This window comes from Protopterus annectens, chromosome 4.part1 (genome assembly GCF_019279795.1).
Source record: "Protopterus annectens isolate FY-2018-M chromosome 4.part1, PAN1.0, whole genome shotgun sequence".
Classification (NCBI taxonomy): domain Eukaryota; kingdom Metazoa; phylum Chordata; order Ceratodontiformes; family Protopteridae; genus Protopterus; species Protopterus annectens.
In genome coordinates, this window is record NC_056734.1 from 106,993,444 (window position 1) to 107,021,144 (window position 27,701).

A 27,701-nucleotide genomic window follows, 5' to 3' on the forward strand; every position below is an offset into this window, starting at 1 on the left:
TTTGGTAAATAACTTTGCAAGGGAGCATGTCAGTGTGCCAAGTAATACCTCATTTTGAAGACAGTATTGATAGTTCTAACATGATAAAATAATGGTGCCTGTATGTTGTACTCATGTGCAGATATTAAAGTTTGTTTCAGACTTAGGTTATGTAAATTATGATTTTTTTTTCATATTTTGGTAAATAACTTTGCAAGGGAGCATGCCAGTGTGGCAAGTAATACCTCATTTTGAAGACAGTGTTACTTCTTACAACATGGTAAAAGAACTGTGCATGTGCACTTTACACATATACAGATATCGCATTTTGTTTAGTCTTGTATGATTATGAAAATTATACATTCACAATACTTCTCATTATTATGCCCATATCTTTGCAAGGGAGCATGGTGATCACACAAATGATACATCATTTTGAAGCTGACATTCAGACGCACAACTTCTACACTGATATGTAGGTTCTGTCTGTTACAGGTGATGAGATATTATGCATTGTTTATTTATCAGTTATGAGAAATAATATATTAATCATATTTCTGTGAATATCTCAAGAAAGGAGCATCACACAGAAATAGGTAAGGTATCATTTTAAAGCTGACATTCACACTAACACATTAAATTCAAATTGTATGGGTCTGCATGGTACATTGACCAAGATATTATGCTCTGCTTTTCCAAAAAGGTAAAACATATACACAATATCAGCATTCCTTGCCAAATATTTAATAATGACTTTGATATGCACTATCAACATTTATACTGTTAGCAAGGTCAGTGTCTGCTGAACAACTTTCGCATTTACATTTTTAGTCTAAATCTTATAGTTAGAGTTATGAACATTTGTTTTCTGTATGGTATTAGAAATGGATTTTTTGAAAATGAGCTCAGGCTGCACTGTTGTCCCTATGGTGGAGTTAAGTAGGCAGTTTTTTCTGAGCTGCTCTAGAGTGAATGAGTTAATACATGGAAAAGTGTAGGCATTTAACCTTAATTGCCAAACTAGTTCATGCTTACTAAGATATTCTTGTCATGGACCTGCTTGTTCCAATGTGTCTACATTCTCTAAAATGAAAAATACAAATTTATACCCCAGGATTTACTAATCTTCCATGCAGGACTAGCTTAGTCCTGCTGCGAAAGGAGGTAATAATAGAGAGCAGGACAGCAGCACTCCATGCTTATTAATGAAGGCGCACTGCCTGAACTCCTAATCTTACATGGAGCGTGTAAGAGTGCAGGGGGTGTGTCTTTGAGAAGACATTTCAGAATATACACACCCCCGCAAGGAAAAACAGCAGAAAGGCCAAAGGAATGAGTGAGACCGCTCATAGGTGTCCGCATATCCCCAGCAACATTCCCCCACATGTACAACAGCAATAGTAAATACAAATCAAATAAACAAACCCCTTTTTTTTGTATTATGACTCCGATTAAAGCTAACCATGGGTGTGCAGGTGTGCCCATGGCTTAGCTATGGTTAATGCAGCTTAAATGGCTGAAGAGGATAACAAGGAAGATATATGCATATGAAACAGTATAGCGATAGTGTAGTGGGCAGAGCATTTGCCTTACAAGCAGGTATTCCCTGTTCAAGTCCCACTGTAGCATATTCCATTTTCCATGTCAAATCATGTTATGACCAATATTTTAGTTGCATAAATTTTACCAAATAACAATACTCTTTGTGAACTGGAGTACTGCATTAAATGCACATGTCAGGTTAACCAGTGTCGCCAATGTTGCTAGAAGTCTCACAGATACACATGTGCCCCATACAGTATATGTGCAGGCATAGAATCATGTCGATACAAATGGAAGGTAAAATGTGTAGCAATGAATGATGACAACTCCATCACACAGCTTCCCAAATTCCCCACCTTCCCAAGAACCATTAGGAGTATTACTGTCTAAATCAATTTACTGCAATTGTAAGTGGCAGGAGTAAGTACCTAATAAGCAAGTATAAGCACCAATAAGCAGTAGTAAGCATATTTAAGCACAGTAAAAGGGTAGGAGTTTAAAGCCCATTTGCATAGGGGGTAAGCAATGCGCACACAGGTTAAGCAATTTGAAGCTAACTTTCCTCAATGTAGCATATTATTTAACGAGGAGGTTAGCATTTAACCTTATCCTCACGCAAACCCACACAAACCCGCTTGCAACTGCTCAAAAGTGCCTTAATCATACTGGTATCCAATCCAACATTGCACTCTCATTTCTGCCCAGCAACAAAGATAAACAGCCTTTGCAGGTCTTAAACCCAGTGACTCTATAATATAGCACTATAGTCACAGTAGTTATCTGCCAAGCCATCCCACAGCAGTACAGAAGAATGAGGGTATCACCTGCAAATGTAAATCCCTCACTATAGTAAAATCAAATCAGACCTGCATGAAAATGAATCAGTATACACGTCCTATATATGTTCTATATAACCCACCTACATAACATTGAACTGGAGTATAGCACACTAAGCCCAGATGTGAGTGTAATTGCCAACCCAAGTGTTGAAGTCCCCAATAAAACACAAGGACCCCATACAGTGTACATACATTAATCATGGATACCAAAGGGCATATATATATATAAGACGATAGTGAATAATAAATCAATACCAAAAATAAATATAACGCATAAGAGAAATTCTAATGTAAGCAATGCTAAAGCATTGCACACAGGCCAGCTTTTAGGAGATATGGTACAAAGCAACTGTTAGGCCAGCTTCTAACTCATTGCCAGCCCAGTGATATACCCCTTTAAACAATGCCAAGCCATAGGTAAGCAGGTTTGCCCATAGCCTAGCCTTGCACCAAGGCAACCGGCCAATCCTTGGGAAATCAGCCTCTACTTAAACCCTCTACAGGTGGATACATCTCATGCCAACCTGATTGGAGGTTCTCAACCACACAATGGCAGAAAGGGGAGAAGGTGTTGCACTTCTGGGTGCAGCGCCATTGGTGCATCCAGGAGTCTGGGAGTCATGGCAGGACTCCTTGTCAATGGGAGACCATGAGCAGGAGACTGCTGCAGGGCCAGTACCAAGATTTCCCCAGTATAAGGTGGAAGCCCGGGACTGCTCTGGCCCCATGACCTCACCAGTGCACCACTGGCATACCCCCAAATCAGTGGCACTGTCAGGCATCGTGTACTTATGCCACAGAAAAGTTTTTCGGCATAAGGGGGGCTTCTTGGAGCAGTGGATCCAAGAGGCTAGAAGAGCAGGGGCTATCCCAGCTGTAAGTATCACTCCACTATGTGTGTAATAATTGCCAGCTCATGTATATGATGGATAGGTATGGCTAAATATTCCTCTTATATCATCCACAGCTGCAAGTGAGAGGGCCATGAACCAGGAGGCCCATGGAAGTTGCCTGGAGAGGTTACAATGCGAGGCAGGTCAGTAATACACTTGCATGTACTGTCATAGGAAATAATTCTAAAAGTATTAGTAAATGAATTGCCTGTATAAAACCTGTATTGTTTAAGGCAAGTACTGCATACACCGGAGAATATGGCAGGAAGAGTCTCATATAGTTTGTATGCAAATAAAAGCATAATAGCCTGACAATGAAGATCTAACTGCTGGACTGCATGTAGATTTGCAAACAGTAATAGTACTGTTGTATTAAGCACTGTTACCCACACTGTGCACCATAAATAGGATGTGTAGGAATGCCTGTATATGACTGGTGTAATCCCCAGAGGCCATTAAGTACAATTGAGAGACACATAGAAAACAGGGAAAAGGCAGATAACAAAACACGAATAGCACATTCAACTGAGATGTAAACTGTTGTATTTTTAGCACACACAGCCATGGTTCAAATCCTGGCAATGGTAGTAGTCTGCATAAACAATCATACCCCACAACTGTACAGATTTGTCCAGAATGTCCAGTAAAGTGGCCCATGTCTGTTGCCTGTCAACCCCTGGGAAATCAGTGGGATGATCCCAGGCGTGCCATAGGCAGCAAACAGAAATCCAACTGATTGATTGACACACATCTTTGACAACTAAGCTGGCACACTCAGCAACTCCCAGTAAACCTTATGAGAGTAAAAGCCATGTATGTCCAATTTACACCCCCATGTTGTCAAGCTGTGTGGCAGAGTGTGGCCACCCAATAACAGAGTGAGATGTATGTACATAATAGTAATGTATGGAATCTGGTACTGTGTGTGGCAACATTCTACAAAAGGTAGTGCAAACAAACATTTCTCCCACAGGTCTGTCGGATACTAACACTGTAAAGTCCAGAGATACAAGAATGATACCTTTACTGGTGTACTGTTTACTTTGGTATTGTATGCAGCATTGTGACTGATGCAGTTGCTCTGAATGATAAGGTATTACTTCATCACTGTCACCCACTTGCTGTCCTACAAAATATATAACTGTCTAGGAAATCCTGTATAGTAAGTTGTAATACAAGGTCAGAATGCAAAACCACAGGAGAATTATAAGACAGAAAGCAGATAGGAAATATACAGCAATATCTAAATAGCACATTCAACTGAGATGTAAACTGTTGTATTTTTAGCACACACAGCCATGGTTCAAATCCTGGCAATGGTAGTAGTCTGCATAAACAATCATACCCCACAACTGTACAGATTTGTCCAGAATGTCCAGTAAAGTGGCCCATGTCTGTTGCCTGTCAACCTGCCCCCCTGGGAAATCAGTGGGATGATCCCAGACGTATAGGCAGCAAACAGGAAATCCAACTGATTGACACACATCTTTGACAACTAAGCTGGCACACTAGCAACTCCCCAAAACCTTATGAGAGTAAGAAGCCATGTATGTCCAATTTACACCCCCATGTTGTCAAGCTGTGGCTAGAGTGTGTACAATAACAGAGTGAGATGTATGTACATAATAGTAATGTGGAATCTGGTACTGTGTGTGGCAACATTCAGGTAGTGCAAACAAACATTTCTCCCACAGGTCTGTCAGATACTAACACTGTGTCCAGAGATACAAGAATGATACCCTTTACTGGTACTGTTTACTTTGGTATTGTATGGCATTGTGACTGATGCAGTTGCTCTGAATGATAAGGTATTACTCATCACTGTCACCCACACTGTCCTACAAAATATAACTGTCTAGGAAATCCTGTATGAGTGTTGTAATACAAGGTCAGAATGCAAAACCACAGGAGAATTATAAGACAGAAAGCAGATAGGAAATATACAGCAATATCTAAATAGCACACACAACTCTGATGGACAGTGTTTAAGTTGTAGGAGACACAGCCATGGTCTGAATCCTGGGAGTGGAAGTAGGCTGCATACAGAATCATACCCCACAACTGTACAGATAAAACCAGAACGTCCAACATATGGGCTCATATCTGCTGCCTGTCCCCCTGGGAAGTCTGTGGGATGATCCCAGATGTTTAGGGAGCAAACAGGGAATACAACTGATTGTCACACATCTATGAGAGCAAACCTGTCACTCTAACAACTCCCGAAACTATGAGAGTAATAAGCCAAGTATGTCCTATCTACACCCCCATGTTGTCAAGCTGTGACCAGAGTGTGTACAGTAACAGAGTGAGATGCCTGTGCATAATACTAATGTGTAATCTGGTACTTTGTGTGGCAACATTCAGGTAGTGCTGCTCCCACATGTATGTTGGATACGAACACCGTGCTGAGAAATAAAAACCTTGATACCCTGTACTAGTACTGTTTACTCTGGTGTTGTATGGAATTGTGAGTGTTGCAGTTGCTCTGAATAATAAGGTATCACTGATCACTGTCACCAACACTGTGCTACATAATATAACTGTGTAGGAAAGCCTGTATAAGAGTGTGGTAAGTCACTAAAGGTTGAAGAGTGCAATAGTCTAGATATGTCCCGCTTCACCTGCATGTGGTCAAGACATGGCCAGAGTTTGTGCAGAAAGAGAAGGACAGGAATGTGCACAACATCAACCTGGAATCTGGGAGTATATGTAGAAAAAGTTAGTTAGTGTTAACAAACATTTCCTCCACAGGTATACCAGGTAAGAGGTGTATACTGCAGGTAAAACCAGTTAATGTATAAAGATGACGACAGCCATATCACTGTCCAAACTAAGGCTATAGGGTAGTGTAGTAATACTTGTAAGGTACAGATAACAGCAATGACTAGGAAAGTAATGTGGACTACAGGAATATATTAGTTGTTAATTGACATCTTTCTCTCCCCCCACCATATCTCCAACAATAAACTATATTCCCACCTCAACTGGTATGTAATGACTTCACTGTTCTGATGGGACATATGTCCTATTGGTTGCTAATTATTTAAATCTGTTTCCATGCATGCGCTATATTGAAATATTCCAACATTGGTGGCATGGTGCCATCAGTGTACCTGCATGCTGTTGTTATTACCACTGTGGTCCTGTATATACATGTGTTCCATTTGCTATGCAACTGTTCTGTATCTGGTGTCTGGGTTAATGCGAATATCTATGCATACTGTTATACCTAACCTTGAAATGTATTGACTATTACTAACCCACATATGTTGATAATACTTAAATACTATAGCACGTTTGGAAAGGCTGGTCCCAGTGGACCAACCTGTCCCACCTCAGCTGGCCGTGGCACTGGGTGCCAGCATGTCTGGGGCCCAACCCGGGACCTCCTCGTCTGTTGGTCCTGCACCACCTTCTGGTAGAACTGCCTCAGGGGATGGGGCTCACCCCCCCTGGGAGCGAGCATGGACAGGAACCTGTCACCCGTCACCAGGTCCAGGTCATGGTGCGTAGCGATCTCCGCAGGGAGGTCGGAGATCTGCTACTCCAGCTCAAGGGACATGTGTCATGACTAGAAGGTCAGCCTGGCTCTAAAACTCAGCCCCCAGCACAGCTACCTTCGGGGCTGTGAAGGTGCAGTGGTGACTGCCCATGGGTGGGGACCTCAGTCCCACTGTTTCCACTAGGGGGCTCATGGGCTTCCGATTTCCCAACACCCCTCCCCATCAAGGTGTATACCCTCACATGTGTCATATACTGCCCCAGTATGCGTCTTGTTTGTCTTGTCTGTTAACCTACTGAACCTACCCCCCAAATATACTTACTATCCCTCCCCAACCTGCCACTCTCAGCTGAAAAAAAGGGCAATCCGTTCCCCAAAAAAATCATGCCCCATACATAGCTGTCCATTTCATATACGTGTCCACTGGACACATTTAATCTGGTCTACTTGGCATCACAACATATTATTGTTGTCCTCACCCCTCTCTCAGGGGTTTGAGTGTCCAAATCTACCTCCAAATTCAGTGTATATGCACAGTTGTTGCTGTAGAAGAAATGGGCAGCTATGGATTTTCCCTACACCCTTCCTGCACATCCCTAGCTATTTTCCCTACTGTCTTTCCCTCTTTGTGCCCCTTTTTCACCACTTTCCTATCAACCCTTTTTATTTCTTTTAAAGAAATCAGCGCGGGAGTAAGTGGGAGTAAGCACTTTTAAGTAGCAATAAGCGGGTTTAAGCCTGTTTGCACGGGGGTAAGCAATGCCTACACAGGTTAAGCAATTTAGGAGCTAACTGAGTATAAGAAACTGTAACCAGAAGTTAGCAGTGCTTACCTCCATGCAAACCCACGCAAACCCGCTTACAACTGCTTAAAAGTACCTTAATCACTCTGTATCCAACCGCCCTTGTTCTGCCCAGCAATAAAATAAACAGTCTCTGCAAGACCCGAGCCCAGGACCCTGCACACCATAGCCAAAGTGATTTACCACTAAGCCATGTCAGATATACATAACCCTGATGTTTTCACAAACATATCATCCAGCCCAGTCATTCAACAGTACAGGGAATGTATTTCAACATGTAGATGTATGTGTATATATATATATATATATATATATATATATATATATATATATATATATATATATATATATATATATATATATATATACATATATACATACATATGCATACATCTATAGATATATATGTCTAAATCTATATGTCTATATAGCTACAGCAATATAGATATATGTAAGCAATTATTTATATCTATATAAGTATATACGGACATACATCTGTAGATAAAAATGGGAATTTAAAAACATATATGTCCACGTGCACCGCTAATAGGGTTGAGAGGCCCCAAACTTCCTCCCACAGCTAAACACGTCTGCCCTGCAATACTCTACCAACTGTTGCAGATCCCATAACCAGGACCTGACATGACATAGGCACAAGATGTTAACAGTACTCCATCCCACCTGTATGATGTCAGGCTGGTATCAGTAATATATCATGCAGTACAGTCTGGCTCCCATAGGGAATGTACAATGTGGAAGCAATCAACATCCCTAGGATACATATAGACAGACACATATATGCAGATACAGATATACATATATATATATATATATATATATATATGTAATTACACATACACACACAGAGATATATATATATAGGAAGATACATATGTAGAAGGTACACACAATATGGAACAGCCACTATGCCTACAGTTACCACCTTACCAGCTGGAGACTGTATGAGCCACCCATACAAATGACAATCGTTGCCTGCAAAATATACCCACAGAGAGGTCAAGGGATATAACACCACACACAAGTTTGCATACATGGGAAAGCTTTATTTGTGTACTATTACAGTTGTATATGCCATGTCATATAGCTGTTTAGACCCTGACATCCATATAAACAGAATAATGCAACTGTGAAACAGTTATACTAATACAGTGGCCTGGAAAGGTTTACATATGTTGTTGTCCTGTCCGAGGCCTTCAAGTAGTACAATGGTAAAGACAGACTGGGCCACAGGATACCAAACAATCAACAGTAAGTAATGAAGATGTATAGTTCAGCAGCCTCTATCTACACTCTGTACACAATCCCTAGGGGATAAAGACCTCAGCTGACACAATGGGATGTAACTGTTACATAACAAGGCATAACTGACACCATCACAATCACACTGACAAACAGAACAGTCTGTATGGCAGCAGGCAGTAGGCCTGCATTTACCTAAGGTAGATTGTATGGTAATGTACATCCAGATACCTTACGGCAGCTTACCCCTGATACCCCACATGTTGTAACAGCCTAGGTTAGGTATGGTGAACCCCCCCAGACTCAATAATACAGGGCCATATACCACTGTTACATACACTGGCCTCTGGAGTGCACAAGGGCTCACATGTATTGTGTAGGTAAAGCCCACACATATATGGCCCCAACCCCACAGTATGTGTGGGGGACAAAACAGCAGTTGACTGATGGCAGGAATGGCAGCATGACATACTCACAGCCCACTACAGAACAACCCCTGACAGCATGTCATATGTGCAAAGCCTGGTATGTAGGTGGAGGACATAGGCTGGAACCCAGGCCCATATATGTAACATTGTTGTCATACACTAAGCAAGTCACTGGTGTTACAGGATAGTCTGCAACATACCCTTAGGAATATGAAGTTAGAAACAGAAATGTATGTAGCCATGTACTGATAGCACTCAACATACACACTGCCAGTGATATATCTGACACAAGACTTGTGTGGTGGACAGACAAAACATAATAGGCACACCTCTGGCCATCAAGAGGATAGGCCGCCAGTTGAGAGATATGCAGACAGACTGGATTCCAAGTTAAACTAGTATGTACACACAAACCCTGTAATGCCAGTGCTATACAATGCATACAGCAACTATACTCACACTCTGTCTGTAGTTCTGGAACATCCTACAAATATGTAGCTGGCCTGAGTGTGCAAGTTCCCCTGTAAGAGGAATGACTACCTGCTATCTGTAACACTGATGCCCCCACACAGGAAGGATGTCCATCATACAGGAAAAGTAAAGGGACCACGCCTACATGATATAGGGATTTATAGTAGTTGGTTGCCATGACAGTGGTAATTGGAAGTACTACAAACCATGCTGCATGCAGGTAGCAAGTGGAGGACACTGATTTGTGCAGATGCCATCACCTGATCATGTGCATCACCTACAAATACCATGCTGCAATCTATGCAAAGCACCTCATTCCATTTACTGGAGAGAGACTGAGAGAGAGAGAGAGAGAGAGAGAGAGAGTGTGCATATAAGAATAGTATTTGGTCCATAATAATGAGATAGATTATGTGGAATGCTTTATATGTGCCTTCAGGTGTTGTTGTTGTAATGATGTTCAGCTAAACAACTGCTAAGGACAACAGACTCCATCCCTGTGGGTAGTGGGCCATACCCCTCAACCGTGCAGAGCAGTATTGACTGATAAGATTTAAGCCATCATAGTGTGTGTTGTGTAATGTGACGTATGTATATTATGTGGCCAATAGCTGGTGGTGGAAGTAATGCCATTATGATGGGCACATGGGATCCACAGCCCACCCTTGCAGGATACTCAGGTTAATCTGTGTTGTAGCATGCAGGAATACCATAAGTGTGTAGGTTACCTCCAATCTGGCCCTACATATACCCACCCTAATGTCAGGCTGTGTTCATATAGTCATAGTCTTCATAGTCATAGTCATAGATTACTAGGCTAACTACCCCCATGGACCATTTTGAGCCTAGCCAATTACCCCCTGTGAGAATCAAACCCTGCACCTTGTGTTTCTAAGGTAAGCACCTTAACCATTACGCCACCTTGCCACGCTGTGTTGTAGCAAGGCAGAACAGTGTAGCTGTGCAGGAAGGTGTTGTGAGATTGTGGACCTGATATCTGAATGTACCCCACATATAGGTATATAGGTATGCATATGTGTACATATATACATATATATAATATATATAATATACATATATATAATGTATATATATATAAACCCACAGCTAGGACAGCTGTTTAATCATAGTCTTACCTCTGGATACGTACCCAGGGAGTGGCGCACTGCAACTGTGGTCCCACTTCACAAAGCTGGTGCCTCCTCCACCGACCCTGAAATTACGCCCATTAGCTTGACAAGCCTTATCTGCAAAGCCATGGAGAGGATCATAATGGACCTCATAAATAAAGACATAGGGAATTTGCAGACTTTGGATCCATCCCAGTTTGGCTTTGTCAAAGGCAGATCATGCCTTCTAAACTTGGTTGACTTTTTCGAAACAGTCACCAAAGCCATTGATGAGGGAAAGGCAGTCCATACAGCCTACCTCGATCTGGCGAAGGCCTTTGATACAATACCCACTTTCGGGTATCATTGAAAAACTCATCAGCTTAAATGTTAACCCATACATCATAAGATGGGTTGCAAACTGGCTGAGTGACAGAACCCACAGGGTCAGAGTTGCTGGCGCCATGTCAGACTCAAAGCCTGTCACAAGTGGTGTACCACAGGGCTCAGTCCTGGGCCCTCTTGTTTGGCATCTACTTTTCAGTACAAGCAAACACAGGAGGGTTATGGCTGACAAAGTTTGCAGATGACTGCAAACTGGGCCATAGTAAAACACATCTGACACAGATATCCTTCAGAAGGGTCTCACAGAAGCGGATAACTGGTGCCAGAGCCATGGCCTAAAGTTAAATGCCAAAAATGCATAGTCATACCCTTGGGAAAAACAAGGTTACCCTAGCTACCAAATAGGTGGCAATCCACTGAGTACAGAAGAAGTTATCAGGGACCTGGGGACCCAGGTTGATAGTAGTCTGTCATTCGACACCCATGTAGCCAAAGTAGTTAGGAAGACCTTCTACATTGCCCACCTTATCATGAAGGGATTCTCATCTAGATCAAGGGAGGTCATAGTCTCCCTATACTCATCACTCATCAGACCAATGATTGAGTACAATGCCCCATTCGGAATGTATCTGACCCGACACTTGCAGCAGCTTGAGAGGCCACAAAAGTTCCTCACCAAAAGGATAAAAGGTCTCAAACATCTGTCCTATGCTGCCCGAACTAGAACTCCAGCTCTATTCAGTCGCTTACCGCTCAGAGGTGACCTTTGCCTAACATACAAGGCCATGTCAAACCCAGATTTGATGAATATGCTTCACCTCAAAAAATCTAGATCCGTCAGAGCCACAAGGGCGGGAGACTTAAACCTCGACACGGCTATTAATAGGGCGTGCTGGAGGGATAGATTCATCACCCAAAGACTCCCTATGCTGTGGAATAAAATCCCGGTATATGTGAGGCAGAGCACCTCGCTGGCCTTGTTCAAGAGAAATCTTGACCAATGGATGGGAGATCGCAGATATACCCCAGGGATTACCTCAGTGTCACTGCTCAACAGAGGCACAGCAAAATAATGGGTATAGTTCCCCATACTAAAGGGGTGGCGTAAGCCACAAAACTATGGGCTAGGCTTGTAAATGCCCTCGGGCAGATAGCCTAGTATGAACCTATGAACCTATGAACCTATATAAATATATATATATATATCTACATGTATGTCCACAAATATACAGATACCCATATGCAGACATATATATGAGCACATATATACAACATCACATACATCTACACATATATAGATATATATACCTATATGCACATGTCTACATATATACAAACACACACACAAACATGTTGTTGTTGTTGTGTCTTTCGGCTTTTTCCCAGTTAGGGGTCACCACAGTGGAACTCCGGTCTGCTAATGATTGTCAGTAACACACAAACATATATGTAGGTAAACACATGTCCCCTATATTACTACCACAGTGCTGCATGCTATATGCAAAGAATCAGCACACATAGCAATGCACACAGATATCTACAGCTGTCAGTGTGTGCAACATGGATGGGTATGTCACATGTGAACCCCTTGTTGGGACCACATTGCCCTTGTCTGTGAAGTATGGAATGGGAATACGGGGAAGTATGGCAGGTATAGTTGTGGAGGTGGTCAGGGCTGGTGGATATAGAGTGCAGTCTACAGGGATGGTATGTGACACGTGGTGGGTAAACACCCTGGATGGTGTGTGTGCGGTATGTGATGTGGACACCCCATGGGCCCCAATATGGACACAATGGGAACAAGCATCTCACCCAATGCTACTAACAGCAGCAGTCCAAGTCCTGAAGGTGTCTGACCTGGAGGCTAAGCAGGAGGAGCATGGTGGCTACATATATAGATATATATACACCCATATGCACATGTCTACATATATACAAGCACACACACAAACATATATGTATGTAAATACATGTCCCCTATATTACTACCACAGTGCTGCATGTTATGTGCGAGGAAACAGCACACATAGCAATGCACACAGATATCTACAGCTGTCAGTGTGTGCAACATGGATGGGTATGTCACATGTGAACCCCTTGTTGGGACCACATTGCCCTTGTCTGTGAAGTATGGAATGGGAATATGGGGAAGTATGGCAGGTATAGTTGTGGAGGTGGTCAGGGTTGGTAGATATAGAGGACAGTCTACAGGGGTGGTATGTGACACATGTGGTGGGTAAACACCCTGGATGGTGTGTGTGGTATGTGATGTGGACGCCCCATGGGCCCCAATATGGACACAATGGGAACAAGCCTCCCACCCACTGCTACTCACAACAGCAGTCCACGTCCTGAAGGTGTCTGGCCTGGAGGCTGAGCAGGAGGAGCATGTCGGCCCTGTGAATGTGTACTGGGTGCCTTAGAGTGATGTAGTACATCCCACATGTGTCTGTGGAGCCCGTAATGGAACAGACCCTGGACCTGACCTCAAGGGACAGGAACATGTCTATGTGTGCCCCTGGAGGGGACAACATCAGCTGGGTTGGTTCCACATGATGGTATTGCTGGACTCAGGGTGGGACACACATATGATGTGGCCGGGTAACATGGACAGATGGGTTTGGAGAGGTGGTTATGCTGGGCAATAGTACATAAACATGCTATTGTATCACTGTTATAGAACATATGTTGGTAGTAATAGTCTACATAATCCCGGAACACGTCCAACAGCATGCATAGATACCCCAATAACACAGGACGTCAGGTGTGCAGCAATCACAAAGCAGCCATACCACAGGCATATATGGAAACATAGTGGCCCTGACAATGGCACACAGGTGAAGAGTCTGTAACAGGCCAGCAATGATAGTGTCCACACAGGGAACATGGCTACAAGCACATAGCACAAAGTGTGGTACAATACAATATCTGTCCCACTGGTAGGTAAGCTGTAGCTATACCTAATGAGTTGTGTGTACAGTTTGTTGTCACTGATATGGTGGGGGGGTGACAGAGATGTGTATTAAGAACTGTGGTAACCTTGTTGTATGAGTTGCTCAGACCTGTTTCCATCTTTATGTCTTTTAGGCAAGATGTCACATGCATGGCTCCCATCATATTCAGCTGTTGAAAATGAACTAGTGCTTACCTATTTAATCCAGCACTACCCTGTCCTGTTTGGCCTGGCCGCCCATGATCAGCAGGAGTGGACTGCCCTGTCGAACAACCTAGTCCACAGGGTGAATGATGTCAGACTGCACAACCACAGTTATGAGCAGGTCCAGCATCATTGTTCTGACCTGCTTCGCAATGTCCGTTGGCATGCTGCTGCAGTCTGGGGGGATCATCTCGCCATGGGGGGCATGCCATCCATCACCCCGACACGTGTGGAAGAGCTCCTGGCCAACCTTGTGGCACCTGCCCATCCAGACACACACCAACCACCAGACACCTTTTTGGAGGTGGGTGCCACCCACACTCCGGCCGAGGAGTGTGCAGGTAAGGCCACAGGGCACATCCATAGACCACTGTTGTGTATACATCCACATCGGTACAGGTAGATCATGCATATCTGACATGTCATAGATATATTTTGTTGCTGCATAGTAGTGATAAACAGATGTCCATAGTGGTAGTATTGTTGGAAATGTACTGTTGATGTATTGTAATACTATACCCACTCTGTAGCACTGCCACAGTTGTGGCCACTGACTATGCATCTCTCACCCTCTTATGTAGGTCCCTCTGGGATACCACCAAGGCAGCAGCCTGTAGCTGGTGAGTATGGTTTATGTAGATGCTTGCCAATACACTGGGCATGTAATGGCTATGGTATATGCCATGCACACATCTAACACACCTACCCAGAATGCATGCTGTACATGTGCACTTATAGTTGCTGTGACATGCATGGCATTACAGGGGTAACCATGATGGGATATTGGAAGGGAATGTCAGACACCTGCATAATAACTAACATCCTGTCATTGCGGAATGTGTTCACAGGGAGTAACATAATGGTGGGATACATGCCCTACAGTAGGGACATGCTTGGAACAACACCCATATACAGTGCAACACCAATGTATATACATGTAGGACAATGACAACCACTGCAGAGATACACTATGACATAAGGCATTACAGTGGTCCACATTATCAGCTGGGACTGGGCTGTAACATGTGGTGTTCAGTGTATGGGACACTGCAAAGTGACACACGTGTAGGGTTTACTCGTCATGCATCTGCAAAAAGGCTGAAGGAGGGGGGAGGGGTGTCAGCATGATGCACCAGTGCACTGCAGCAGGGATTCTAAGGATGCTAAGAATGGTGGTATCTGCACATAGTCAGGTTCAGGACCTGTGGCAGCCTTAACCCTACCCTCACAGCAATAGTGACAGCAGTGTGTGAACACCAAGGGATGTGCACATGAGTAGACCTTACAATCACACAGAATAGGGGACATTTGTAGGACAGACTGAACATAAACTGGCAAATGCAGATGGCCCACACTGGTATACCCCTGCCAGGAGTAGTGACTGCTGAAGTACACACAACAAGAGGTGCAACAAACCGTCATGATAAGGGTGTGCACACATATGCCCACATGGTGTGTATGCATCGCAGTCAGCATCTGCACACCTAACACATTCCATAGACACTGCATGTGAAAGTACAGGACATATGTAACATATCGGGCTCATGTACTGCTAAGATATGCAGTGATGTGGTCCCATGGCACATCAAGGATGGGTGCGTCATATCAAAAAAGGTGTGTACACCCCCCCATAGCCATGGTATGCTCTGATGGTTGTCAGTGTAAGAGTACTGGATTGGTCATACATGCTTCGCTGATGTTGAGAGCTATGCATCAGATATCAGGCATTCACAAATGACATCTGTCCACATAACATACCAGGTATGTGTTGCTAGAAAACATAGGGACTGTGAGCATTAAAGCTGACATAAATGACACAGTAGTACACATGCAGCAATGGGCTGTACACCTGTGAGGTGTGGTACACAGTACATGGCAGGGTGCAGAACAGGTGCACAGAAATACTTTGTTATGGGTGAAGCGGTATCCAGGGGAAGGGGCTTCACTTAGTGACACAGCACATGCATCACACACATGTATACTGTTGCCAGCATGGATTGACTATAACTGCACTGCATGCTGTCAGGTAACATATGTTATGCATGTTGACAGAGGGGTAATAGGAGGACTGTGTGTACTATCATTGTGCAACCTCACGTGTGTGTGTGTGTGTGTGTGTGTGTGTGTGTGTGTGTGTGTGTGTGTGTGTGTGTGTGCATCCTGGTGGGTAGTTAGTTTGTCTGTAGGGTCACTCTGGTGTAGTGGAGGGAGGTTGATGCATGTAGGATGCTTGTGTGCATGTGTATGTGTTTGAGTGGCTGGCCATGTATGCACATGTGATTGTGGGGTGTTCATACAGCAGTACCTCCCTCTGGGATCATGCAGCACATGTACATGGACTGCCACATTACACACCAGGAATACTTGTCATGTGTGTAATCACAGGACAGCTGATAGTATAATATGGTCTGTAGCATGGAACAGGCATCGAGAGGGAAGGTAGACACCAGGTACACCCTTAATATTGCATTCAGCAGAGAGGTCACCTACAACCCATGTATGCAGCACTACAGATGCATTGGGGAAGTACTAGTCAACACCAGGGAGTGTATCCAAATATTACAGTTGTCACATGATAGGCTGAGTGAGCAGCATATCTGGTATGTACTGAGCATTACATACACATGACACACCAGTGCATGATATTATGGATAGAACATAGTAACCCACACATATAGGGGCCATGCTCATAATGTCTGGACATACAGAGGGTGCATACTGAATGACAGCAGTGAGGCCATGTAAAACAACTACAAACAGGTCAGGCAGGTAATGTAGTAACAGGTCTTGTGTTGTGACTGCTTGTGTAGGCATTTAGAGGACTGATATGTTAATAAGTGGTATCAATTTGTGCATGTTAACAAGTGTGATGCAGGATGAGGTACCACATGGACATATACGTGGGACTGTCTGTAAAGCCATGGATAGGTAGGTATTACGGAGGTGTGTGTTTGTGTGTGTGTGTGTGTGTGTGTGTGTGTGTGTGTGTGTGTGTGTGTGTGTGTGTGTGTGTGTGTGTGTGTGTACTGTTAGGCAATGCTGTACAGGTTTTAAAGTGCATTTATTGTTTCCCCCCACAGGTGATGAGGTGGGCCAGGGTCCCTCCTGCATGCACTCTGATGTTGGTGTCCATACAGACACCAAAGATGATGATAGTACTGTTGAGACACAGGTGGGGTTGTCAGGGGCCAACACTGTGCCAATATTTGACATCCCTCTTTTAGCCACCCCAACCCCTCACACAATTTCAGTGCCTTTACATACCCCATCACCAGTGGCTATAGCAGAGAGACAGCTGGTGTTTGGTGGCAGTGCACAGGAAAGTGTGATAACCATACCTACTGTGTCCGATTACAGCAGGCATAGCCAGATGTCTGGCAGGGCACCACATAGGCAGATGTCCCAGAGTGCTCATGGTAGGGCTGCTGGACATCATGCCCCTGGCAGAGGCTGCATAGCTGGTACCAGCAGGCACATGTTTCAGGCTGTCATGGAGGTGCAGGCACATATAGAATGTTATACCAGCCAGGGCCTGAGGCTGCAGAGGGCTGCTCTCATATCTGCAAGTGACAATGCCCGTGAACTGGCAGGTGCCATCTGTGCATTCACTGAGTTCATGGATAGATGGTCTGGTGAGATGATGGCCCTCATCGACCATGGTCTGTTTGTGTTTGAAAGTGTGGTGGGAGTGCAGCAATGGCTGCATGGATGTAGGCCAGCAATGCCAACAGCTAGCAGTCAACATGGATGTGCTAGGACACCAGGGGGCTCCCATAGTGGCAGTACCAGCCCTGGCAGTGCAGGGAGGGTGCTGTCCACACCACACCACACCACAGCAGGCCATGTGCACGTGGTCCTGGCCAGTGCCAAGAGGGGCCTGGTACCAGTGGACATTTGTCATCAGCAGGTGAGAGTAGCACATTGAGGCCTGTACCTGGACATGCCCATGGAACCCCTGGCAGGCACAGTCCATGTGTCTGTGGCCAGAGGCAATGAACTGCACACCCTGCCAGGTATGGTCTGCAGCTGTCCATAAACAACTGTGTAGGGCAGCCACATAATAGAACTGTGTGCATGCATACCCACACACTATACAAACACACTAAGGGCAACCCCATACCTACACACACCACAGCACCATGCCCAGCTCACTGCAATACACCCCTCACCCACACACATGGTGTCAAATGTATGGCCCACCCTCGGTCTCTGGCAAACCAACATCACACCCTGTGCATATGATGATACCTGTGCCACATCCCTGTCATCCATACCATCAATGCAGGGACAGGATAATATGGTTCTGATGCACATGGTGACTGTACTACAATGTACCACAGTACTGCAGTGTAACATGTTGTAAGGAGTAAGTGTAATGCATATATGGCAGGTAGTGCAGCCATCCAGCAATGATGCATTATAGTTGTTAGTAACACTGGTCAGTTGTGGTCTCTATAATGTTATCCATTTGTGTTGTAGGTGTACATGTGTTAGCATAAGGATGCCCTGCACATATGATGATACCTGTGCCACATCCCTGTCATCCATACCATCAATGCAGGGACAGGCTAATATGGTTCTGATGCACATTGTGACTGTACTACAGTGTGCCACAGTACTGCAGTGTAATATGTTGTAAGGAGTAAAGTGTAATGCATATATGGCAGGTAGTGTAGCCATCCAGCAATGATGCTTTATAGCTGTTAGTAACACTGGCTGGTTATTGTCTCTATAATGTTATCCATTTGTGTTGTAGGTGTACATGTGTCAGCACAAGGATGCCCTGTGCATATGATGATACCTGTACCACATCCTTGTCATCCATACCATCAATGCAGGGACAGGCTAATATGGTTCTGATGCACATGGTGACTATACTATAGTGTACCACAGTACTGCAGTGTAACATGTTGTAAGTAGTAAAGTGTAATGCATATATGGCAGGTAGTGTAGTCATCCAGCAATGATGCATTATAGCTGTTAGTAACACTGCTTGGTTGTGGTCTCTATAATGTTATCCATTTGTGTTGTAGGTGTACATGGGTCAGAACAAGGATGCCCTGTGCATATGATGTTACCTGTGCCACATCCCTGTCATCTATACCATCAATGCAAGGAAAGGCTAATATGGTTCTGATACACACGGTGACTGTACTACAGTGTATCACAGTACCGCACTGTAACATGTTGTGAGGAGTAAAGTGTAATGCATATATGGCAGGTAATGTAGCCATCCAGCAATGATGCATTATATCTGTTAGTAACACTGGTTGGTTGTGGTCTCTATAATGTTATCCATTTGTGTTGTAGGTGTACATGTGCCAGCACGAGGATAGTCTGCAGTCATATTCCACAATGGGGTATGGCACTGTGGGGACATCATGGATGTGACATATCTGGGGTACAGTTGAACACATGTCACAGATTACTAAAAAGGTTATTGCCTGTGCCACATGGACAGGTGCCCGCTGAGGTGTGTATACCCTGCAACCTGATGTAGACCCATCCACATATATGCACACTGTTACTTGGCAACACTGGGACTAGACCTCTACCTAGCTATGTAGTCATACTGAAGTGTGTGGCTCACATTGCACACACCACACAGTGTTTAGAGTGAGGTGTTTCCCAGGTTACATGTTACATGCAGAACACCCCCAGACATGTACAGTATGCTAATGGGGGATGTAATGGGTGTATATGGACAATACATAGTGTGATATACCTTCATATGCACATTAACAGACACATAACAGGCAGACACACATCCAAGATACCAGGGCCTATTGCTGCTAACTAACTTGACTGTGTGTCTAATGTGTTACAGGTAGGCTGCACACAGCACATGCATAACTGGCTTGGATTGTGGTATCAGTTACCTGTATGGTTGATGGTGCCTGTGGTAAACATAACGTGGTATATGGGACATATACCCGGTGTACCTTGATGTTATGACAGTGTACACAGCACCCACATCCCCCAGTGGATATTGTACTCTCTGAAACCTATGATGACACTCTGCCATACCCACCATCATACACTGGCCATGACTGTGATACAACCCATAGTCTACTCCAACAGTAGTACTACAGGGATATGCATCTAATGCACATGCCACATGAGTAGTAGGGTATTGCATTGTTATGCCTCACCTATGGGCAGCAACAACACTATCTGTATTACTGTGTGGCAATGGGTATTGTAATAGGAGTATGTGGCCTTGGAATGCTGTGCCCAACAGATATACGGACATGCACAACTACACATACATGCCAGAACAAACTAGGTATCCCATGCCTATCAACCCATTTGTAAAACACTGTTGTGTTGGTACTGCAAGTCTCATGTAGCCGGTATGGGGAGGAGCTTAACAGGGTACATGTAATGTCCCATACAGCAGCAGCCACAACTGACTATGGCAATGGGTGTTGCGTTGGTTGTGAAGGCCCTCATGGAATTCCCAAGTACAGGTGTGTTAACACACAGACACTGTTATACTCAGTCATGCACACATAAACATGCGTCAGTACAGGGGTGTATTGCTGCAGGTGGTCATAGCTGTGTACCTAGCTATTGTCCAAGGGGAGATGGGTTGTGTAGAGGTTGTGTGTACAGTGGTATCCTGCCACCTGCCAGGTGGCAGCAGGCAATCTATTGACAGACACTATTGTGGTGACCCTCAGAGTTAGAATGACATGCATCAGTCAATCCTCCAGGTGCCTCCTGCACATGGCCACTGAGGTGATCAAGTTGACATGTATGCAACATGCAATCTGATATTGTTAATCCTCGTTCATTCCTTACGTGTGGGTATCAGTTCTGACCTCGGAACCAAGCCAGCCATCTTCCAAGCTTGCGTCAGCTACAAACTCTCAAGCTAAAACTCTTACTCAGAATTCCCCTCTCCCTGTTACCTCAGATTTCATTTGCCGCATCGCCATTCGGTCGTGTCAAGCTACTTCTCTTGAGCTAAGTACAGTATTTTTATTCATACTAAGTTCTAAGACAGCTTTTTTTCACAAAAAAAGTTATTAGGTAGTTATCTTTTACCTTATACTGGTGTTTGCCCTCATCGGTGTATGGTGTGCCGAAGGTGTGGTCTCTGAGGACGATGAGGTCGGGTTGTCATGTAGCGACTATCCTTTTTCAGATCTTTTTCAACTCCTTTCCTCTCTTTTTACCGCAAGGTAATTTCTTTTTTACCATCGTTGGTAAACCCCTTTTCCTTCTTACCTTTGGGTATTTCTTGTACCATTGCTGGCATTTTTCTGTTTTTTCTTTCTTTCTTTAACTAACATGACAGATAAAAAAGGTAGCCCAGGGTTTAAAAGATGTTTAGGCTGTGCCCATAAATTACCTACTTCAGATGCACATTCCCTGTGTGTCTATTGCTTGGGTGTGCCTCATTTAACAGTTGACCCGCCTTGTGGGATTTGTAAGAATTTCTCTAACAGGATGTTAATTGAGAGAAAAAAATAAATTAATTTTGAAGGGGCTACTTAAATCTCCTTTTTCAGAGGCTATTTCTGGGTCAGAGGCTTCAACCCCTCCAAGATCCCATAAGAAAAAGAGTGATGAACATAAAAAGGCCAAGTCTCTTCCTTTGTCCCCAGCTGGGGACCCTCAGGAACCAAGACCCAAGAAAGCTAAGCTGTCCAGTTCAGATTTGACTTCTTCGGCTCCAGCACTTTCAGTGCCTAGACCCTAGGCACAGAGGCCGTCGGTGCCATCTGCGACCTCAGCACCGACTAGTGTGCCCCATACCACGTCAGTACCAAGGAGCTCCTCGGTTCAGACTCCCTTACCATCACTGACTTTCCAGTCAATGCAGACTGTTATGACATCGATGAATGTTTAGATGCCCATTTCCTTTTCAGCTCTGACAACTTACCTGGCACTGACTACCCTCTCGGTACTGACCATTCAGCTTTCATCACTGATGTTTTCAGCTCAGGTCTTAGCGCCGACAACCGCTTCAGTACCGACCTCATCATCAGTGCAGACCACACCTTCAGCACCGATGATTTCCTCGGGGCAAACACCAGTAGTTCAGCCCATTACAGCTCCATTATTCTCAGTGCAGACCACCTCCATGGTGGGCACCAAGTTTGCTCCATCCTTGGATAGACCTGACTCTCCCTCAGCCATGTCCGTGAAATCTGCTAGAAGCCCCTCTGAACACGATGTGTTGCGTCTTGTGGATCAAGTGCTTTTGGCCAGAGGTATTCTGCCCCCCCAGGACCTATCCTTCCTCGGGAGGTGATCACCCTTTACCAAAGACCCCTACTTATTCTCCTCCTTCATTGCCTTTGAAGCCACTTGATATAGCACAGTCTTCCCCCACTATGGTTCCTTTTATGGACCTCACTAAGGAGCCGCAGTTGCCTTTGTGGCAGGAGAGTCTTGTCACAGCCCAGGATGTCAGCTGTGGAGTACATACTATGGCATTTCACAGCCATCCAGGGTCTCCGAGTCGGCAGGCTGAGCCACTTAGGTGAGGGGTGACCCCTGCCCTGTGTCCCCATCCCTCTTCTGGTGGACCAGCCTTCCAGCTTATGGAGAAGGCTCTGGCATCGGTTGGTGATCCTGTGCTATCACTCTCCCCACCCTCCTCTGGACCGCAATGTTCACAAGCCACTCCTAGCAGACACCTGGCGCAAGGGCCTCAGGACATACTCCCACAGGAGACCCCTTTTGAGCTGTCTTTCCCAGCTTCCCCATCTGTGGAAGATCATCAAAAGAGCTTGTGCAAGAGGAAGCACATGGACTCCACAGAGGAGTCCATTACTGAAGGCACAGACTTTGATGATGGGGAAGGGTCCCCTCGATCACCCTCTGAGGTATCCTTTGGTGATATCCTTGAAATCCTTAAACAGAGAGGTGACTGGCAGCCCTCCAACCCAATCTCTGAAGAGTCTGTGTTCCTGCAGGCCTTTTGTGCCCAGCCCCCTACCTCCTGGGTTACTCCACCTGCTGACGAACATGTCTGGCTCGTCATGCAACATGCGTGGAAGGCTCCTGACACCGTTGAGGCCATTCCCTGGAGGCCAGATACATTTTTTCCCCTTCAGCTAGTGATCCCCATTGGTCCAAAGGTCTTCCTATAGATGCTTTGGTGGTGGCAGCCGCAACTAAAAAGGACCTGGTGGAAGAAGAAAGCCAGACTGTCCATCCGCCCAACAAAGAGTCCTGGGTTCTGGACAGAATAGGGAAGTGTACTTTTGCATCAGTGTCCTGAACTATATGGCACATTTTACCAGGCTTCAAAGAGACTTAATTTCTGAGCTGTCTGAAACTTTGGCTGGAGCTGTGTCTGATGAGGTCTGTGACAAAGTGGCCTCTCAGCTAGCTATCATCGAATCAATATCTAACTCCTCCATGCGCCTGATATCTTACGCAACAGAAGGAGCAGCTAGAGTGGTGGGTTCAGGCATTGTTTTGAGACGACATGCCTGGATGCGCTTGTGTAATTTCATGCAACCCTTCAAGGCTTCCTTTCTCAATGCTTCCATCGAAGCCCCATCATTGTTCGGACACAAGGTTAAAAGCACACTGACCAGATGTGAACAGGACGGTAAGACTCTTCCTGCTGTGGGTGTCCATTATTCTTTCCCTCAATGGGCTTTCTCCAGAAACCAGAAGAGTGGGAAGATATGGCACAAAAGGTCTCAAGGTTCTTTCCATGAAACACAGGCCGAGTTCTCCCCTAGAGGCATAGGGGTAAACTCTCAGGGAAGACACCCCTTTTGGGGCAGAGGGGGTCTGTGTAACTAGGGTTTCAGGGATTCTTTCCCTGGCCAATCCTGCCAGCGCTCCTGAAGAGCGGCCCAACTGCTTTCCTCTGAAAGTGGTTGGGGGTCATTTCTCTTTGTACCCTTCTGCCAGGCTAACCATTACCACCGATTCTTCAGTACAAAGGATAATAACCAGAGGTTATCATATCCCCTTCAATATTTGTCCTGCTCCCTCAACAAGCTTACCCGATGTTCCACCCAGTTAAAGGGAAGAAGCAGCATTAGAGATTTCAAATCTGCTAAGAAAAAGAGTCATCCAAATAGTCCCTCCAGACCAGATAGGATCCGGATTTTACTCAAGACTATTTTTGGTGCCAAAAAAAAACGGGGACTGGAGTCCAATTTTGGATCTCAGTGTACTGAACAAGTTTGTAAAAGTGCAGAAATTCTGGATGGTCACAATACAGTCTATCCTTCTGCTTTTGGAAAAAGATGACTGGATGTACTCGATAGATCTTCAAGATGCGTAATACCACATAAAATTGGACAGACCATCAAGAAGATTCCTTCACTTTCGTGCTGGAGCCAGTCACTACCATTTCAGAGTACTGCCCTTCGGACTCTCTACAGCCCCCAGAGTGTTCACAAAGTGCATGGCAGTCATCACAGCTCACTTGTGACTACAAGGATTCCAGGTGTTTCCATACCTAGACGACTGGCTCATCTCTGCCACCACCAGACATCTATTGGAAGAAGCCCTAGCATACTCTCTCCTCACTGCAGAAAGTCTAGGCATAACCATAAACTGTCAAAAATCCAATCTCACCCCATCTCAGTTCACAGAATTCATAGGGGTCATCTTGAATACAAAGAATTGCAGAGCATCCATTCCAGAGCTCAGAATTCTAAGGATAAAGCAGCAACTGATTCCAATCCTTTTAAGGGAGACATCCACAGCTCATTCTGTTCTCCAGTTGTTGGGTTTCATGGCAGCCTCCCCCTGGCCAGGTTTCACATGAGGCTTCTACAATGGCTACTGCTCACATAATGGTATCCCTTTCAGTACCCTCTTTCAGCCAAGATTCGAGTAACTCACAGGTGCAAACAAGATCTAAATTGGTGGATGGCGCACAATCCATCAGAATGGTCACACCCCTTCTCCCCCCAACATCCCAAGGATACAGTGACCATGGACGCCTCCCTGATGTTGTGGGGGGGCTATTTCAGGGACAGACAGTCCAAGGTACTTGGTCTGAAATGGAAACCCATCTGCATATAAATGTTCTGGAGCTGAGGGCGGTGCTTCTGACGTTGCAAGCATTCCATCCCCTGCTGCTGTCTGGGACTATTGCGATACAATCAGACAATATGGCGGTGGTCTGGTACATCAACAAACAAGGTGGAACCAAATCTTACCCACTCTGGTGAGAGGCTATGAGAATATGGCAATGGGCGATGGCTACCAACCGCTTTCTTCTAGCAACGCACATTCCCAGGAGTTCCAACGTGAAAGCAGACAGACTGAGCAGGTGTATTCTACAACCTCACGAGTGGTCCCTGAATCCTTTCATAGCGGTGGAGATCTTCAACTGCTGGGGTCTTCCTTGCTGCATCCTCTTTGCTTCCCCGACAAACTACAAATGCAGCAACTATTTCGCCCTGATTCCCCCTCCGGGCAGTCACCCAGGGATGCTGAAGTCCACAATTGGCCCTCGGTTCTGCTTTATGCATTTCCACCTGTCCCCTTCATTCCCCAGTTTCTGAAGAAAGCCCACCGGTTGAAGAGCAAAGTAATCCTCATAGCACCATATTAGCCTCGTCAGATTTGGTTTCCCATCCTTTGGACTTACCTGCTAGATCAACCATGGATTCTCCATCCAACCCTGGGGTTGATCTCCCATCCGCAGAATCTGATTCACCCCAACCTGAACTGCCTGAAGCTCACAGCTTGGCTCCTTCAATTCCTTTGATTGTCAGGCAGAATGATCTTTCTTTGCCAGTATGTGACATTCTTATTGCATCTCATAAGTCTTCCACCAGAGTTACATATCTCAGCAAGTGTAAAAGATTTACTTTTTGGCTGAAAGAAAAACAAGTAAATCCTTTTTCAGCACCAGTGTCGATAGTACTGGAATATCTGTCTGCCCTATTTCAGTCCGGTCTATCTGCCTCTACCATTAGAGTTCATTTGGCTGCAATATCTACTTTTCATGATGGTGTCCAAGACTCTTCTCTTATGTCACAAAAGTTATGCAAGACCTTCATATAAGGCGTGAATCATCTAAGACCCCCTTTTAGAGAACCTACTCAATGATAGGACCTGTCATTAGTCCTACAAGCTTTGACAATGCCACCTTTCGAACCAACTTCTTCTTGCGACCTCAAATATTTGTCATGGAAAACCTTGTTTTTGGTTGCCATTACATCTGACAGACGTATCTCTGAGCTTCAAGACTTATGCATCAAGAGTCCATATTTGATTTTTCATAGAGATAGAGTGTCATTGAGAACTAATCCTTCCTTTCTGCCAAAAGTGATCTCTGAAATGTCCATTAATCAAACCATTGAATTGCCAGTTTTCTTCCCCAATCATTCAAACAAAGGAGAGTATTGCCTACATACCCTAGATATTCACAGGCAAATTTGCTTCTACTTGAACAGGACTAAGGCTTCTCGTAAATCAGACCAGTTATTTTTGGCCTATTCTGCACCTAGATTAGGATGTGCTGTTGCTAAGGTCACATTGGCTAAATGGTTAAAAGACTGCATGACATTCATTTAAAGACAATGTAATATTCCATTACTTACTACCATAAAGGCTCATTCTACAAGGTCGGTGGCAACTTCTGTTGCCTTCCATGCCAGAGCCTCTTTACATGACACTTGTGCAGCTGCAACTTGGGCTACTCCTCATACTTTCATCAATCATTACAGATTGGATTTGGCCTCCAGCGGAAGAGCATCTTTTGGTTGTATGGTGCTCAGGAATGTCCTTCCATGAGAGCCTCCGAGGAATAAAGGTGGCTGGGGACTCTGTCCCACACGTAAGGAATGAACGAGGATTAACAATATCAGATAAAGAAGTTATGTCTTACCATAATGTTCCATCTGTATTCTTGATCCTCGTTCAGTCATTATGACCCCCCCGTGGCTTCTAGTAGATCTCACCATCCGGTTCTGTTAGGTCATTTGACCAGAGGTAGCCTCTACCTTCTTTTGACTTGCAAACTCAATCTGAGGTAACAGGGAGAGGGGAATTCTGGGTAAGAGTTTTAGCTCAAGAGTTTGTAGCTGACACGAGCTTGGAAGATGGTGACTCAGTTCCGAGGTTGGAACCGATACCCACACATAATGACTGAATGAGGATCAACAATACAGATGGAACGTCATGGTAAGACATAACTTCTTTTTACAACACATGGTTAGTGTCTGTGATGGAGACCTGTACCCAAGCATGCTCTGTTGACTGTGGTAGTGTAGTGGAGGTACCCGTGGCATGTGGTGCGTACAGAGTGACATTTCCTATATGTGCCACTTCTTACACAGCTGGGCAGACATGTCAGTGTCAATCAAGCTTAGGTTGCCTGTACATATCCCAGCTGGATACCTGCCATCTGCACATCAGTATACCTGCCATCT